The 16,083-nt window shown below is 37.6% G+C and overlaps 1 long non-coding RNA gene across 1 annotated transcript; it reads left to right on the top strand.

The window, feature by feature from the left end:
- The first annotated feature begins 576 nt into the window (after positions 1–576).
- On the top strand, positions 577–15,528 carry LOC134757538 (uncharacterized). The gene is made up of 2 exons (XR_010131672.1): positions 577–916; positions 15,328–15,528. It is a non-coding gene; the product is annotated as an uncharacterized lncRNA (long non-coding RNA).
- The last annotated feature ends 555 nt before the right edge of the window (positions 15,529–16,083 follow it).

Below are 16,083 nucleotides of genomic sequence, written 5' to 3'. Positions count from 1 at the left end.
TAAAAGGGTTGTAACAATTTCCTGACCAGCGCCTGCCGTGGTGCGGGCTGTAGCAAAAGGGAGTGTAACATACTCCTGGCTGGCTCCCTGAGCTGTGGGTCACAGCAAAAGGGGCTGTAACACGTTCTTGGCTGGCTCACCAAGCTGCGGGCGGTGACACGCTCCTGTTTGTGGGGCTGCAGGAGTGAAGAGCAGGGACCTTTCTGGGACCCCAGACCTTGGGAATCCCCGAGCTAGGGCTGTAACACTATAGTCCTGTTGCCCTCTGCCGGCATAGGGCAGCCGCCCCACGTGAGGGGAAGTGGTGGCAGGGCCAGGCCAGTCCAGGAGCCATGGGCTGGAGCAAGACAGACTGAATGAGCTATAACACAAACGGGCTGAAAACATACCCCCTACCCCTACTCCATTCGCCAAGCTGCGGGCGGCAGGAAGGAGAGAGGCCCCGCCCCCGCTCCCACTCTCACCCCCGCCCCACCCGCGTTCCCCGCAACCCCTTGGGGCTCCGTGGTTGCTGGTGTCTCCTGGTTTCCAGGCACCACAGCGCTCCCCTTGTCCAGACACCGGCGCCCACAGCAGAAGCCGCTGGCAGTATACCTGGTCCAGTCACAGCCTTGCATGGAGCCAGTGCTTGTGCCGGTCGGTGTCTGGAGCTGCCTGCCTCACTTCAGCAGCTGGTGCGCCTGGCTGTGTGCCGTGGCCGGATTCTGCGCTTGTTTGCTCACACACCCCTCGCCACTCCACGCCTAGCCCACCCTCGGTGGGCATGGGATCTGGGCTGGTAGTGCAAACCGAGCGCAGCCCGCTGGACCCCGAGTGGGCGTGAGTGAAACTCAAGCAGAGGCACTAGTGGACACAGAAGTTTCCAGAAGTTGAAGCGACACTCGAAAAATCCTGTGAAATTTCCAGTAATTTCTAGGTATTTCTGTTCCAATTATTATGGAAATTTTAAATAAAAATGAAAACAGAAACTAAAATAAGTATAAAGGGAAAACAACATAAGAAGCAATTTTAAATTTTAGTTATTTGCAGTCACCAAAAATAAACATGAATCTGGAGAAACTTACTTTTTGGGGGGATGGAATGTGCATAAATGTAAATCAGGATTTTTCCCCTAATTCCTATGTAACTTTTCTGTGACAATTATTTCTATGGGCTATCATAAGCTGATGAAGATTCCCACAAATGTATGCAAACCCAAGTAAAAGAAATGTATCGTTGATTATCCTTACTTACTAATTCAGGATACTTTTTTAAAAAACAATCAGGCACAAATTAAGGGGTTTGTCTGCTTGGTGATTTTATTAGTATGTCTATGTAGCCCTCAAGGTCAATTAGTTATTAATACAAAATAATTAGATGTGTACAATTTTATTAATAAGTTCGAAATCCACTGAAACTCACTTGGAAAATTTTTAAATGAGTTAGAAAATTTTATCTCCAAATTTATTAGTCAGATTTTCCTAGAGAAACAGAATGAATAGGATATTCATACAGTCATTCCTCAATATCTGCAGAGAATTGGTTCCACCCAGAACCACATGGATGCCAAAACCCAAAGATGCTCAAGTCCCTGATATATAATGATGTAGTATTTTCATGTAACTACACACATCCTCTTGTATACCTTTAATCATCTCTTGATTATTTATAATACCTAATAAAATGTAGATGCTACGTAAATGGTTGTTATACAGTATTGTTTAGGAATAATGACAAGAAAAATGTCTGTACTTGTTCAGTACAGATGCAACCATCCTTTTTTATCCTGAATATTTTTTATCTGTGATTGGTTGAATCTATGAATGTAGAACCCATGGATAGGGAGGGTCGACTGCATATATAAGAGGAGAGTCATTATGGACATTGGATCACAAGATTATAAATGCCAAGTGTCCTGCTATATACCATCTGCAAGGTAGAGAACCAGGAAAGTCAGTGGAAATTCAGCCACAGTCTGAAGGCCTGAGAACCAGTCCAAATGCAGAAAAAATGGATGTCCTTCTTTTACCTTTTTCTTGTATCTGGCCCCTCAATGGATGGTAAAATACCTGCCCATATCAGTGAGGAAAGATAATACTAATTTCTTCCAGAAACACCTTCACATACACACCCAGAAATAATGCTTTCTAGTTATCTAGGCATCTCTTTAACTCAGGCAAGTTGGCATGTAAAATTAACCTTTACACAGAGTAATTTTTTTCAGAGATTTTATACATTGCACACACGACTTGCTTTCTGCATGAGAATCATGTAGTGATGGAAACTTCTCTGAACGTCTATTTTCAGAATGATCTTCCCATAGCCCGGATTTATTTAGAAATGCAATTACTTCTTCAATCATTAAAAAAAAGTCTTCCTACATTAAAAGAGTGAAAGAAGAACCTTTATTTTTTCCCCCAAATACTTGCTAGGTAACATACTAGTCTGCTGATTAGATCATTACTCTCCTCTCTCCTTCCTCCATTGTGGCTATCAAAAACAGAAGTCAAATCTGTCATTTTATGACTGATCACTTGTGTGTGTGTGTGTATGTGTGTGTATATATATGTGTGTGTATATATATGTGTATATACATATATATGTGTGTGTGTGTGTGTGTGTGTGTGTATATATATATATATGAGTTTATGTTCAACCCCCAGTTTCTTGGAAGAATCTTTTAAAGACTTCTTCCCATTTTTCTAAGAATTGCCTTAATAAGAAGCACATAGTATAATCCATTAATCCACTTAACTGGGTCCCTTCTAAGCTGTGGGACTCCCACTTTTCCCTCAGGATAATTCTCTCCATTATGTTAGAGGGAACTGAGTAGACATGACAGCATCAAGCATTATATTAAATATTAGCTGAGTTTAATGTCATTCTTATTTTTACATAAAAATTGAAAATACATAGTGGTTTCCATTTTTTCTTCTCTTATTCTAGTCCAGTGGATGATGTTATGCATGAGTGCATGCACATACTCCATTTTGGAGCAAACAGAGATTCATCATTCTCCTGTGGGACAGGTAGAACTGACTTCAAAGCATTTAAAAATGCAGATTCCTGAGCACTGACATCAAGCCTTTTTAACCAGACAATTCAAGGGTTGAAACACCATTTTAGTTGTAGGTATGAGTCTAGCCTTTTGAAACACCAGCTCCTGGGGTAACATTTTATGCTTCCACTCCTCCACTCTTGAGTCACTGCAGATCTTCAGCAGCATTGGAGTTTGTCACATTTTAGAGCTTAGAGAATTGTAATAACCTAGGATCATTTCTGTATGACAGCTAGAGAAAATGAGCCCTGAATTTTCAAAAATACAGCCGGTGGCCAAGCTGGGCCGTAAAGGGATTATAAGCAGGACTGCTGATTCATTCAATGCTATCACCATTAGACCAGGCTAATTAATGCATAAAGTCATTATGGCTTTTCTGTCCATTTTCTGCCCAAATGAACTTCACTTGAACCTATTTCAAAGTAAACACACAAGGGTATGACATACATGCATAAAATTTTGATAATTTAGTTATTAGAAAGAGCCAGATGTCCTTTTATTAAATACATCTTTCAAAATCTGAGTGCAGTCAGTATTAAAAGAGGTGAGCGGAGGCAGGAAGTATTCAAAACAGCTATGATTACACAGTATGGCTGCTGGTGGAACATTTTTAGTTATTGGATTTGACTACAAACATGTCTTTTATTCCAGAAATTGAAGGCATTTTGTAAAAAGTTATTAAATATATATGTCTAAGAAGAAAGAAGCTGTGTTGCAGCAGAGACTAGCCAGATGTTTACAAAAGCCATTTATTTTTCTTTCTGGATGAACAGCTAGACTACATATCCCATCCTTCCTTGTGGCCACTTAGGTTGGGTCATATGACTGAGTTATAGCCAATGAAATATCAAATGGAAGGATATGCCACTCCAAGGCTGGAGCCATGAAGTCTCTCTGTGCATGATCTTTTCTTCCCCCATCTCCTGGCCAGCTTCTGAGAACATGGCAAAGAATTCTGAAGGCCTTAGGGATGACATACTCATAAAATGGAAACAACCTAGGCCCCTGAGTCCCAGAGTGGAAGTTTCCACTATAAACACTCCATTAAACTAGGATGGACCCCAATATAGATTTCCAGTAAATCATGCTAAGCCACTGAGAAATGTCTGGTTAAGCAGCAAGACATCATGTTAACTAATATACCTTGTCCCATTTCCTTCTCTTTTATGAACTCCTACCACACAAATATTATGTACAAAGGAAGAAATGCTTAATTTCACTTGTGGAGATAGAAAACACCATCCTTGATGTTACCACTTGGAGTGGTGATGAAAAAATCAGTAAGTGAAGACCAGCTCAAGGTGCACATTAGGACAATTCTTCTAAGGAGAGATTTGGCTTTTTTATTATTATAAGACATATTTGAATTTACAAGATAGATTTTTTATGCAATAAGATAAAGGGCAATAAACATCCTTCTTTCCCCTTTCCAGAAAAGTAATCTTCTCTGATGATTTGTGTACAAGGCTCCTTTGGCTTTAGAGATTATCTTCAGAAATCTGGAACTAAAACATGTATTTTTTGTTTTTTTAGTTGTCATGTCTTTTGAATCTTTACTATGGAATAATATCCTACCTCCCTTTTCTTTCATGACATTGATATTTTTGAGGAGTGTGTGCCACTTGTTATATAGCCTAGTCCTTGATTTTGATTTGTCTGATTCAGTATTTTTTTAATCAATGACTGTATATTTTAATTTGAAAAACATGGAAATATATAAGGGAGAAAACAGTCACCTTTGATTCTGCTGCCCAAGAATACTATACTGTTGATATTTAGACACATTTCTATTTTCCTATGAGTATATTTATATATATATAATTGAGATTATTCTGTATATGCAATTTTTGTATCTGATTTTATAATACTTTTTCCATCTCATTAAATGCTCTTTGAAAGCATATTTTTTATAGCTCCCTAATATTCCTTTTTTAAAATTTCAATAGGTTGTTGGGGAATAGGTGGTGTTTGGTTACCTGAGTAAGGTCTTTAGTAGTGATTTCTAAGATTTTGGTGCACCCATCACCCCAGCAGTGTACCCTGAACCCAGTGTGTAGTCTTTTACCCCTCACTCCCCTCCCACGCTTTCCCCAGAATCCCCAAATTCCATTGTATCATTCTTACGCCTTTGCATCCTCATAGCTTGGCTCCCATTTATAAGTGGGAACGTAGGATGCTTGGTTTTCCATTCCTGAGTTACTTCACTTAGGATAATGGTCTAATCCCTAAGTGCTCCAGGGGAATTTCCCTTTATTCATATGCAAATAAATAGCTTAAGTCTCCAGTCTACCTTTTGTGGCCAGTCTCAATCCTGTCCCACATTTCTGGAATTTCACAGGGGATTATGTTCTTGCATTTATTTCTTACTCCGTATTTCTGATAATGCTGAGTTTTTTATATGCCAATTGTCGCGTCATTTCCTTGGTTGTCTTCTTTTCTTCAAACCACTCTGAATGTCATTCTTCTTTTTCTCTTCTTTGCTGCCATTGTGGATAAGTGAGAACTTCACTTCTGAGTAACAGAGAAAATGATCACTGTGAATGTGAAAATAAATCCAAAAATTAAAAAAAAAAAGAGAAAAAGCAAACTGCAACAGCAGTAGCAGTAAAGCATATTTCCTATCTAATTCTAATCTTCCAAATAAATAAAATTTCTGGCATTTTCCTTAACCTTCTGACTTCCTAACACAACAGCTTTTTACCTGAATTTTGCAATGCAGATATCTGATGATATAAAGACATTTGTGGGTATGATATTTATGAGAGAAAGTTGTTTTCCACTATGGGTAGACTACATCTAAACTCAGTAATCTGGTTAATATTTTACAATTTTATCATAAAGCACGTGTTTTATATTTATTAGGTGAGCCAGTCTGCTAAAGTCTAGATCCCTTGCAATCCTTCTTTGCAAGTAGATAACTTTTTTTTTCCCCAAATGCTTCAACTCCCAGTATTAAGAAAAAAAAAAAAAGCTTTCCACAAATTTAAATTGAGAAGGCATATATTCAGGAAAATAAACATATTTTTCTCCTCCCATCTGACCAAGAATATATGTTTTCTCAAATGCATGTGAAGAGAGGACTGAGCCTACACAATAATCTGAAAGGTCTTTGTGAAGCATGTGAGTATTCATATTAGTTGAAAAGAAAAATTTTTTTTTCTTAAAATCAGAGCTGAATTCAGCACATTGTCAGTTACCATAGTAGGAGTAATTTCAATACAACGAGAGGGTGATTACATGCAAGTAAATAAATAAAACCATCTCCCAGAAATTCTTGTATTATGTCTTCCAGTTTAATTTGGCTTAAATCCATACCAATATGGGCAACTTTTCTAATGGTCTTAAAGATGTTTTTACTGTAGAAATAGGCCATCTGGTGCTCTAAAAGTTAAAAAAAACTAGAAACCAGGCTGTAATCTTAAGCTCCTGAGAATGAGAGCAATTCTTGACAGGTTAATTTTTGCTGTAACCCTGGTTGGGCCCCTCAGACATATGTGAACATAAAGAGACTTTACAAACGAAGACAAGTGCACACTGCCAGACTGTTGGATTATGACATCTACTGCACATTTGTTATTCATTGTTTTGGAGGCTCCATTTCAGACAGGCTGACTTTTAAACTCAGTTTTCATTTGCAAGGATTAATACATTAAAAGCAGTAGCTCTATTAAGTCAAATATGCAACAACAGAGCTATCTGCTTTCACATAGAAGAGGCAGTAGAAAAAGGGCCTCTACCTTAAAAAACAAATCATTTGAGCCTTATTTTATCTAAGAATGATAGAAAAAATAGTGAAAACAGATATAGGCAACTGAATCTATATCCCATTAACAACCTGAATCTTTATAGACATTGATTTCTGGCTCCATTGGGCCTTTCCGGACCTGTTGCCAAGGATTGGATTTGAGATTTGTATGGAGAACTCCCACTGGGGTCAAGGTCTGACCAAGTTCTAATAAGATTATTTTGCTGTTTTCTCTATATTATTCCGTTCTGAATAGATCTTGGTATTTTAAATAAGAAATGAGACAATGTTCATTGGATTACCTTTTTTTTTTCCCCCTATTGCAGACTTAAATTGAAAACAAGCCTGCAGGGTCAAAGTAGAAAAGTGTTTTTAAATTTGTCCCTAATGAAGTGGAAATGGATTCCCAGATTTTGGAAACTTTGGTTTCCTCTAGACAAGAACCTGGGCTTCCAAAACAGGAAATTTCTATGTAGGAAATGGGGTGAGTAAACTGGCGCAAGGTTCCGCACAGGGACCAGGGACTCGGGGTTCTTACGGCGTATTGCTCCATTGTGTTCAACTGTCATTCCCAAGGTTACCTCATGACTCAAGATAGCTGCTGGAGATCTAGCCGTGACATCTGTCTTATAGCAATCAGAAAAGCAGGGCCATTTTCTTCCACTTTGACTTTGACTCCATTGGCCAGAATACAGCCAAATGGCAGTACCTAGTTGCAACAGAGGATGGGAATAAAGTCATTATTACTGTAAATATCTGTCTGGCTAAAACTCACAGAATAAATATAGGAAGACAATTAGCAGTTTCCATTACAATTTTATATATATTTTAATGTGTGGCTTTGGGCAAGTTATCTGTATCAATCTCATTTTTTTCACCCAAATAAAGAATTTGACAATTCCTATTTATTGGACTTTTTGTGGAAGTTTTATGAGGTATTATATGTAAACAGTTTTGCAAAGTACCTGACATGTGACAAATTCCCAGTAAGTATTGTTATTCCAACTTTGGAGCCAAAAATGTGTGCATGATCCTTTTTTAACACTGGTTCTTAATATTTGAGAAAACCAGTAATGATAGTTACCTAGGGACTGCCCTACTACTCGAATAAAACAGGCTCCAAATTCACTTAGCTACCCACATCATCCGTCTGACTAGATTTTCCTCTGATCCTTTCATGCCAATATGACCCAGGATTGAGAATAATATTTTTAACATTCTAAAACATGGTATTCTTTTGAGAGACAATGGACAAAGTCTCTGAGAGTTGAAAAACATTTGAACATTTGGCAGCAAAACATTTACAATCATGCCAGGCTTCTAGCAAGTGCTAGTTATCATCATCATCACCATATCATCATTTTAGTGAATAGACTTGTGTCAGAATACGGTTGGAAATATCTCATCTGAGTGGGTTGAAATGAGAGATCATAGTTGTAAAATAATAGGAATGCATCAGTCTGTCTTTAGTCAGAAAAGCAGAGCCAGTCTGAGTATTTGGGGAACAAGAGATTTACTATAGTGATTAGACCTTACAAGGATGTCGGAGGAGCTAGTGAAGTGAAGTCTGGACCAGAGAGAAGGGGATCAGACAGAGTCACTAATCAGTTGTCTGCCAAAAACACTGATAAGTACTGTGTGGATATGTCAGAGCTTGAAGGTAAATACTCGTTTTGCCCAGACAATGAAGTTTGTGCAGAGGGGGATGCCATGGAGATGCCTACAATAAGCTGTTACCTCTGTGTAGTCATTACTTCTATGAGATTGTAGCCAAACATTTGTTTGTGGGCCTGGAGAAGCTGTTGTTCAGCATGGCCCTCAGTGGGGATGGCAAGTTGCTCAGGCAACAGAGGACAGTAAAGATGCGTTGGGATCTTTTAGGCACCTCTGCAAATGAGCATCACCCTAACTGACCCCAATGTCCTTCTGAGCATCATGGCTACCATTAAACCTCTACCTTCCAAATCACATCTGCCACCACTCAGAGAAGAAGATTCAGGAAAATATAAATCCCAGTTTAACGAAGTTGATGTGGCACAATCTAGCATAAGTATTAAGTAAACATAAATTTCGTTTTAATCAGAAGTTTATCATTATTTAGTAAATTTTGCTCTCCTTGAAATCAGTATTTATTTTGTAATTTTAATTTAGTAAATTTTAAATTCTTTACTGATTTGCTTATGATGTTAGAAAGAATTATTCTCATCTTGGAGATGAAGCAGAAAGATGATTATGCAACCTTTTAAAATTATGCCAGAGCATTCTCTAACATACCTGCCTCAGAGTCATATGACTCTTAGAAAATGTAACTTTGTTTGACTTTAGTAATCACGACTGACTAGTACATGGGCATTTTACAATTCTGCTTTTAAGAATGTGAGTTGTAGAGAATTTATTAGGTACACGAATTGTTTTAGTTTTATTATGATTGATGACTCCCAAAGTTATAGCTATACTGCCCTGTAAAGTATAACCCATTTTGCTCTAATTTAGCAATCCTATGTCAGCACCATTTTTTATTGACCATATTAAATCCCTGGTTTTCATTTTTCATTCTACTAGCTTCCTCCTTACTGAGTTAAGTAAAACTTTGATATGTGCCCACTATGTGTATGACAATTTTGTTTTTAATGTTTTAAAAAATATGCTTTGACAATTATTACAAAGTTATTATTTTTATAAACAAAAGGGATTATGAAAGGCTGGTAACACCTAGTGTAGTCAGGGCAAAATATGGGCAACCTGGACACTGAGAACCTCACTGGAGCAGATACTGGAGAAAGGAGGCAATTGCAAAGACTTGGCAGGAGTTAGGAAAATAGGAGTGTAGGAGGAAGTCTAAGCCCTGGAGAATGAAGAGACAACCTAATTCAGTCACCTAATTCAAAGGGGGCCTTGTTCACATGTGGTACTATAATTTTGGAAAATTAGGATTCATATGATATAATCAGACAATGACTTTATTTATTTGCTCCATTTCTCCATTTCTTGTACAATCTTGACAATCTCAGACCACTGGGTAAAGTCCAGTGCAAGACCCCAAACCCCTAGGTAACAAAATATCCTTTGGTCACTTCTTAATTAGTTCAGTAATTAATATACCCAGGCCACCCTGGAACTTCTTTGGGCTAGACACCTACGGTTGGAAGAAGCCATGAACTACTTTATTTTTATTGTCCTGCCTAATTCCCTACCTAAAATTCAACTCCTCTTCCTCCCCTCACTAGGTTTCTCCACCAGATCCAACCTCTACTTCTGATGTTGCATCTCCTTCTGCCTTTGACCTCTTGCCTCCCTTGCATAAGGACCCAAGTAATGATCTTAGGCCCACATGGATAAGTCAGGACAATCTTTTTATCTCAACATCTGTAACTTAATCACATCCACAAAATCCATGTGCGTTTTTGGAGATTAGGGTGTGTACGTCTTTGGACAGGAAGACATTATTCAGTCTATCACAGAAGGAAAAACGTTACTTAACTTGTACTTTGTAATTATCTAGGATTGGCATCCTCTGGGTCTGATAGTTGTTTAAAGCTGATTCTTTCTCTTTTGAGAGAAGTTTTCATGAAATCTCTGAAGGCCACCAAACCCTAGCACCATTACTGGCCATCTGTTACTCATAGGTTCCTATCAGGAGCAAATTGGCTCCTCCAGTTATCTGCTTCTGATTTTAATTCATAGACATCTAGTATGGTCCCTAGTTTTTTTGTTTTGTTTTGTTTTGTTTTTTCTTTATTTTCCTACTGAGATCTTCACATTCCTCCGGGAGGCCCTCTTGGGCAGGCAGGCTGTGAGGCAACTGTAGGCTGACTTTTTACCCAAATGGTTTATATCTGGTCCATGGGAAACGTTCTTTGCTCTCCAAGTATAAACTTCGGAATTCACATAATAGGGTTTTGAGACAATGTAGTACGACACAACAGGAAATGGCTTTGAGGGTCAGAATATAATTGAAGCTCTGTCTATCACACCGTGGATATATACTGTTGGGCAAGTTATTCACCTTTATGAGGCTAAGTTTCCTCTCTTTTTAAAATAATAAAATCATAGACAGCATGAAAGTGTCTAGCACATATCAGGCTCATAATTGCCACGAACACAATAGTTGCTTTTATTATTACATTTATATGGACCTTGATTTGCTTACAGCAGTCTCAATTTAAAGGCTTTTTTCCTTCCTTTCTGACTGAGAATTTCCCTAATTGTAAGCAAAAACCACCATGCCTGTTAGGTGATTTAGTTAGGTGTTCAGTGTGTGTGTTCTATTTACACGTTCTTTTGGTTACAGACTTTTTAGTGAAATTAACTATTTTGGAAGGAATAAAAAAATTGTTTTCCCTTAATAGTTATCTCAAACTTTAATAACAAAAATTAAAATATTGGGTAATGACACACTGCTTGAATGAAAGTGACAGAATTGGTTGTAGAAATTAATTCCTATGATATATGATTTATATTCAGTTCTGAGAAGACAATCGGGGTTGTAGGAATTAATTCCTATGATATTTGATTTATATTCAGTTCTGAGAAGACAATCTAGGTATCAGAGAAACATATATTCTTAGCAGGGATTAACGTTCATTTTTGTGGAATGGCATGCATACAGGGCAATCTAAGTAAGATTACAACATATTTCAAGAAGACCTTAACTATTAAAAAATTCAGTGAGAAATTTGTTTTATATAATATTATATAATGAAACAAAGCCAGATAAAATAAATTGGCAGTAATAAGAGGTATGCAATCATTCACATTTCTAGATTCTAATAACTGAAAATTTAAATTTCTGTCTTTTTTTTCGTATTGAAAATTATTAGAAGATTAGGGACTTTTTCAAATTATTCAATGTTGTTTCAGAGTTTTTATATTGTACAAGAAAATATAAGAAGCAGTGCATTTCAATGGAAGATTATAACAATTTATTCTCTTTTTCCTCATAATAAAGCCAAATATTCTTATTAAATTCACATTTAATTCTCATTTCTTCATCTCACAATCAGTCATCTGATCTATGGCTGAAAAACCCATTCACACTGCATGTTGTAGTAGTATCAACTTTACTTAGGAAGCTCCATCCTCATTTGGTCCCACTACTTATACTTTTAGTAACTTCTATTAATTCAAAATAGAAAACATTTAAAATGTGAGCATGCACTGTATTGGAATAAACGCTAAGGAATCAATATGTGCTAATTACCTTGGAATATCATGCTGATTATGCAATCTGTACAGAAAAAAAGAACTGGCATAATGTACATTTATTTAGTTTGTGTTTTTAGCAAGAGATCTTCAGTGACAAATTTTACTCATTCCCAATTCATTCGTTGCCTTGAGAGATTTGTCTTAGATCAGTTGAGACCAAATCTCTCAACCTTATAAATAGTCTGTCTTAGACTTTCATTCGAAAACACTCTTAAGACTCTATCTTGTTGTGACTCTTCCCATCTGTAGTTGAGTCTGATGAACTTAGCTGATTTATGAATAGTTTGTTTTGGTGGCCTTTGGAGAGTTGAGAGTAGATATAATGAAGTCATGTCATTAACAGTGGTTGTCTGTAAATATGTTGAAAATCCAGATTCTATTTTTACCAGAGGAGTAACCTGGTCAAGCAATACTATTATTTTTTTATGATAGACAAAATATCTACTAAACCCTATGTATGTGCCTTTACATAGATTACCTTTTTAAATTGTTTCAAATGCCTATCAGGTTTGTAGGTTTTTTGTTTGTTTCTGTTTTCTTTTCTTTTTCTTTCTTTTTTCTTTTTCTTTTTCTTGAGACAGAATCTCGCTCATGTTACCTCGGCTCACTGCAACCTCCACCTACCGGGTTCAAGTGATTCTCTTGTCTCAGCCTCCGAAGTAGCTGGTATTACAGGAGCCTGCCACTATGCCCAGCTAATTTTTGTATTTTTGGTAGAGACGGGGTTTCACCATGTTGGCCAGACTGGTCTCAAACTCCTGACCTCAGGTAATCTGCCCACCTCGGCCTCCTGAAGTGCTGGGATTAGAGGTGTGAGCTGCTGCGCCCAGCTGTTTCTGTTTTTTTTTTTTTTTTTTTTTTTTTTTTTTTGAGACAGGGTCTCACTCTATTGCCCAGGCTGGAGTGAAGTGGAGCAATCCCAGCTTACTGCAGCCTTGACCTCCCAGGCTTAGGTGATCTTCCAGCCTTAGCCTCCCAAGTAGCTGTGACTACAGGCCTGTGCTACCGTGCCCAGCTAATTTTTGTATTTTTTGTAGTGACGGGGTTTTGCCATGATACCCAGGCTGGTCGCGAATTCTTTGCTTAAGTGATCTGGCTGCCTCAGCCTCCCAAATTACTGGGATTACAGGCATGTGAGGTGCCACGCCTGGCCAAGTTCATAGTTTTAATAGCTCCATTTTATTGTAAGGAAACCAAGGCAAAATAAAGTTAATTATTTTTCTCAGTTATGCAGACAGTGAATTTCAGAACCACTTAGGAAATTCAATCCAGACACAAAGGCTCCAGATTACTAAATATAGGTTTGTAGGAAACAAAAAAATGGGGCTAAGGTGTTCCAGCTAGACTCAGATTTCCCCATGTCCCATTACAGCCTGAGATGGGGCTCAGCTTAAGGCTATGGGGACTAAAGAAACAGAAGGGTTTGTATTTTAGCCTCATTCTTAGTCAAGATTGCCACTCCCTTCCTGTGCTCCTGGCTGCAAACTTACTTCTTAAAAACTGGTAGGACTTGTCTCCCAGGAATGTTTTCAATCATAATTTTTAAAAATCTCATTAGAACATTTAATATTTTATTATTATTTTTCAGGTTTTCATAGGATAGCTGTTCAGAGGAAAAAAAATATACAATGCTTGTTTCCCTGAGTTATTCAGGTAACCAACAGGAAGACCAGATTTTTCACTAAACTGACCAACATTGCTGTCTGTATGTTATGGAGTTGTCAACCCACTGTTTAGTCCCTAAGAAGAGAGGATTTGTCACACTGGCTCACACTCACAGACTCAGTCCATGTTTTATAGCCAACAAAGCCTTCAAGGGACAAACAACATATCTGATATATAGTCTCTTAAAATTTTTATTGCTATCGATTTTCTATTTATAAACTCACTGCTTGTGTAAATATTTTGTTGTGATTTTTTCCAAAGATTTGTTATTATTATTCACATCCATGATGGGGGAGGAGAAAGTGATAGAGAAAGAGAGAGAGAGAGAGAGAGAGAGAGAGAGAGAGAGAGAGAGAGAGATTGAGAGACAGAGAGAATACTCACATTTCAGCCCTTTGAAATCATGCCAGTTATTTTCTGCATAGTATCCTGCTGTTTGTGCCTCCGCCTCCATTATTCACCCTGCTCGAACCCCCTCAGTGACCCTAGGAAGCCACCAGCATAGACTACAATGACAGGCTTGCTGGGTCCTCTGATTTACTGCTGGCTTCCATTAGCTAGGAGCCCACTGGGTAGGAGATTGGAAAGAGAAAGAGTCAGGTGAGAGTATTTATTTCCTGAGCTTCCTCCCTGCCAGGTGCCTTGGGGTAACCCTTTACCAATGGTCACTGATCTTTGCAACACAGAGGAACTTCTGCTACTCTCTTCTCTCTGTTAGTTGCCTTCTCCCTCCACTCATCTCTCCCTGACTAGGAATAGTAACGGCTCACTTATCATAAGCCCCAGATTAGTATCCTTTGTGGCTCCCCTGTGTTAACAACCGCTCTGAAAATTAACCCTCCTCTGATTATCCTATTTTGATTTTTCCAAATACAGCTGGTCCATTGTATTCGTGGGTTTTGCATCCATAGATTTAACCAACTGTGGATCAAAAATATTTTAAACAATGGATCATTGCCTCTGTACTATATGTACAGACATTTTTTTCTTGTCATTATTTCCTAAACAATACAGTATAACAACTATTTACATAGCATTAACATTGTGTTAGATATTATAACTAATCTAGAGTTTATTTAAAGTATACAGGAGGGTGTGTGTAGGTTACATGCAAACACTCCATTATTTTATACCAGGAACTTACTTCAGCTTCTGCAGATTTTGGTATTTATAGGGTTTCTGACACCAATCCCCCATGAATACTGAATGATAACTATATTTCCTACTGGAATTTTTACTTGTGTTTTTTCTCATCATCCTTTTAAAGACCATAACCTACTTGAACAAGGCTATAATTATTTCTGCAAAGAATATTTCAAAGGGAAGATATATGTAAGGCAAATCTGGCACACTTTTAATTTGCTGCTCTTCCTAATACTTTTTTGTGGTCTCTCTAAGTCAAGTGTGTTTATATCTTGCCCTATTACAGTGACACATGCTATTCAGCAAAGAAATATGTCTCCAGATCTTCTGTCTATGTCCAAATCCCTCAGGACTGTGTTCTCTATTATGCAAGAGTGAACTTAGGTATCTGATCATGAATGTTGTTACTCTAATAATGAAAGACAATGTTTTCATACCTTTTCTTTCATGGGTAAAAGACTTTAGTTTTTAGAGACTTTTAGTTAACAATGTTCTTAATGTTTGTTTGTTTTTGGTTTTTGTTTTTAAATAGATATGGAGTCTCATTATGTTGCCCAGGCTGGACTCAAACTCCTGGACTCAAGAGATTTTCCTGCCTCAGACTCTCAAATAGCTGGAACTGCAGGCATATACCATCACACTTGTCTCAGATGACAGTTCTAATCAAATGGCTTTCCTAGTTTCTTGAGTTGTGAACTTCTTTGACTCTATTAAATTTTATAAATAAACCCAATATGCAAAAGATAAAAACACAGCTATTCTGTGTGATGTGGTGTTAGAAGGCACACTCACACACTTCTCACTCAACCCTGGAGATTATAGTCTAGTGAAAATTCCAAGAACGCTGGGGTTCTGCAGAACATAGTACATAAATCACTTTACTCATCCAGAAGAATTGCCCCACTGATCAGGAACAAGACAAAGATGCCCATTTTCACCATTTTAATTCAACATAGTGCTAGAAGTCTTAGCCAGAGCAATTATACAAGAAAAAGAAATCAAAAGGCATCCAAATTGGAAAGGAAGAAATAGATTTATCTTTGTTCATAAAGGATATGATCGCATACCTAGAAAATCTTAAAGATTCTGAGTGGTGCACCCAAACACACACACACAGTTGGAAGTAATTAATGAATTCAGCAAAGTTGCAAGATACAAAATCAATACTGAAACATCAGTTGCAGTTTTACACACTAACAACTGGAAAAAGGAATTAACTTCACACTTACTTGGATGGCCATTATTAGTAAAACACAAATAAGAGGTGTTGGCAAGGATGTTAAAAAAT

The sequence above is a fragment of the Gorilla gorilla genome, chromosome 19 (genome assembly GCF_029281585.2).
Source record: "Gorilla gorilla gorilla isolate KB3781 chromosome 19, NHGRI_mGorGor1-v2.1_pri, whole genome shotgun sequence".
Lineage (NCBI taxonomy): Eukaryota > Metazoa > Chordata > Mammalia > Primates > Hominidae > Gorilla > Gorilla gorilla.
This window is presented reverse-complemented; position numbering and strand designations above follow the sequence as displayed.